Below are 3,555 nucleotides of genomic sequence, written 5' to 3'. Positions count from 1 at the left end.
CTTCTACTCTACGATGTTTCCTCTGGTGTCCAAACAGTGAGCTTGCTCAGAACAAATGAACTGTGCTTCCTACACACACGGGCCATATCTGGTACAACTCTGCTTAGGAAACTGACAAGAACAGTAGCTCCTCTTCAGTCCAATACACTGTATTTGCTAGGAACAGACGCCAGTGCTATTTGCCCTGTGTATGACAATGGGAGCGCAATAGTGACTCTTCTTACCAGAAAACATCTCTTGCTCTTAGTACCAGAAACTGCATGTGATTCAACTCAATATAGGACTGGGAAAAAAACGCTAGCTCACCTTACAAGAAACACACTCTGCTTTTGAGAAAAGAGCACTCTTCTACTCTACTGTGTTTCCTATGGTGTCCGAACAGTGAGCTTGCTCAGAAGAAAAGAACCGTGCTTCCTACACACACGGGCCATATCTAGTTCAACTCTGCTTAGGAAACTGACAAGAACAGTAGCTCCTCTTCAGACCAATACACTGTACTTGCTGAAAAGAGACGCGAGTGTTTTTTGTACTATGTATGGCAATGGGAGCGCAATAGTGACTCTTCTTACCAGAAAACAACTCTTGCTCGTAGGACCAGAAACTGCATGTGATTCAACTCCATTTAGGACTGGGAAACAAACGCTAGCACGCCTTACAAGAAACACACTCTGCTTTTGAGAAAAGAGCACTCTTCTACTCTACTGTGTTTCCTATTGGGCCAGAACAGTGAGCTTGCTCAGAACAAAAGAACTGTGCTTCCTACACACACGGGCCATATCTAGTTCAATTCTGCTTACGAAACTGACAAGAACAGTAGATCCTCTTCAGTCCAATACTCTGTACATGCTGGGTACAGATGCCAGTGGTATTTGCAGTGTGTATGGCAATGGGAGTGCAATAGTGACTCTTCTTACCAGAAAATGCTCTTGCATGTAGGACCAGAAACTGCATGGGATTCAACTACATTTCTGACTGGGAAAAAAACTCTAGCTCGCCTTTCAAGATACACACTCTGCTTTTGATAAAAGGGCACTCATCTACTCTACGGTGTTTCCTATGGGGTCCAAACAGTGAGCTTGCTCAGAACAAAAGAACTGTGCTTCCTACACACACGGGCCATATCTGGGACAACTCTGCTTAGGAAACTGACAAGAACAGTAGCTCCTCTTCAGTCCAATACACTGTACTTGCTAGGAATAGACGCCAGTGCTATTTGCCCTGTGTATGACAATGGGAGAGCAATAGTGACTTTTCTTACCAGAAAACAACTCTTGCTCTTAATACCAGAAACTGCATGTGATTCAACTCCATATAGGAGTGGGAAACAAACGCTAGCTCGCCTTACAAGAAACACACTCTGCTTTTGAGAAAAGGGCACACTTCTACTCTACTGTGTTTCCTATTGGGCCAGAACAGTGAGCTTGCTCAGAACAGAAGAACTGTGCTTCCTACACACACGGGCCATATCTAGTTCAACTCTGCTTAGGAACCTGACAAGAACAGTAGATCCTCTTCAGTCCAATACTCTGTACATGCTGGGTACAGATGCCAGTGGTATTTGCAGTGTGTATGGCAATGGGAGTGCAATAGTGACTCTTCTTACCAGAAAATGCTCTTGCATGTAGGACCAGAAACTGCATGGGATTCAACTACATTTCTGACTGGGAAAAAAACTCTAGCTCGCCTTTCAAGATACACACTCTGCTTTTGATAAAAGGGCACTCTTCTACTCTACTGTGTTTCCTATAGGGCCAGAATAGTGAGCTTGCTCAGAACAAAAGAACTGTGCTTCCTACACACATGGCCGTATCTAGTTCAATTCTCCTTAGGAAACTGACAAGAACAGCAGATCCTCTTCAGTCCAATACACTGTACTAGCTGGGAACAGACGCCAGTGCTATTTGCCCTGTATATGACAATGGGAGGGCAATAGTGACTCTTCTTACCAGAAAACAACTCTTGCTCTTAGTACCAGTAACTGCATGTGATTCAACTCCATTTAGGACTGGGAAAAAAACACTAGCTCGTCTTACAAGAAACACACTCTGCTTTTGAGAAAAGAGCACTCTTCTACTCTACTGTGTTTCCTATGGGGTCCGAACAGTGAGCTTGCTCAGAACAAAAGAATTGTACTTCCTGCACACATGGCCATATCTAGTTCAATTCTGCTTAGGAAACTGACAAGAACAGTAGATCCTCTTCAGTCCAATACACTGTACTTGCTGGGAACAGACGTGAGTGCTATTTGTGCTGTGTATGGCACAGGGATCTCAATAGTGACTTTCCTTACCAGAAAACAACTCTTGCTCGTATGACCAAAAACTGCATGTGATTCAACTCCATTTAGGGGTGGGAAACAAACGCTAGCTCACCTTACAAGAAACACACACTGCTTTTGAGAAAAGAGCACTTTTCTACTCTACTGTGTTTCCTATGGGGTCCAAACAGTGAGGTTCCTCAGAACAAAAGAACTGTGCTTCCTACACATACGGGCCATATCTAGTTCAACTCTGATTAGGAAACTTACAAGAACAGTAGCTCCTCTTCAGTCCAATACACTGTACTTGCTGGGAACAGAATCGAGTGCTATTTGCACTGTGTATGGCAATGGGAGCACAATAGTGACTCTTCTTACCAGAAAACAACTCTTGCTCGTAGATCCAAAAACTGCATGTCATTCAACTCCTTTTAGGACTGGGAAACAAACATTAGCTTGCCTTACAAGAAACACACTCTGCTTTTGAGAAAAGAGCACTCTTCTACTCGACTGTGTTTCCTATGGTGTCCGAACAGTGAGCTTGCTCAGAACAAAAGAACTGTGCTTCCTACACACACGGGCCATATCTAGTTCAACTCTGCTTAGGAAAATGACAAGAACAGTAGCTCCTCTTCAGTCGAATACACTGTACTTGCTGGGAACAGAAGCGAGGGCTATTTGTACTGTGTATGGCAATGGGAGCACAATAGTGACTCTTCTTACCAGAAAACATCTCTTGCTCATAGGAACAGAAACTGCATGTGATTCAACGCCATTTAGGACTTGGAAACAACCACTAGCTCGCCTTACAAGAAACACACTCTGCTTTTGAGAAAAGAGCACTCTGCTACTCTACTGTGTTTTCTATAGGACCAGAACAGTGAGCTTGCTCAGAACAAAAGAACTGTGCTTCCTACACACACGGGCCATAATTATTTCAACTCTGCTTACGAAACTGACAAGAACAGTAGATCCTCTTCAGTCCAATACACTGTACCTGCTGGGTACAGATGCCAGTGGTATTTGCACTGTGTATGGCAATGGGAGCACAATAGTGACTCTTCTTACCAGAAAACAACTCTTGCTCATAGGACCAGAAACTGCATGTGATTCAACTCCATTTAGGACTGGGAAACAAACCCTAGCTCGCCTTACAGGAAACACACTCTGCTTTTGAGGAAAGAGCACTCTTCTACTCTACTGTGTTTCCTATAGGGCCAGAACAGTGAGCTTGCTGAGTACAAAAGAACTGTGCTTCCTACACACATGGGCCATATCTAGTTCAACTCTGCTTAGGA

The sequence above is a fragment of the Peromyscus eremicus genome, unplaced genomic scaffold (genome assembly GCF_949786415.1).
Source record: "Peromyscus eremicus unplaced genomic scaffold, PerEre_H2_v1 PerEre#2#unplaced_32, whole genome shotgun sequence".
NCBI classification, from domain to species: Eukaryota; Metazoa; Chordata; class Mammalia; order Rodentia; family Cricetidae; genus Peromyscus; species Peromyscus eremicus.
This window is presented reverse-complemented; position numbering follows the sequence as displayed.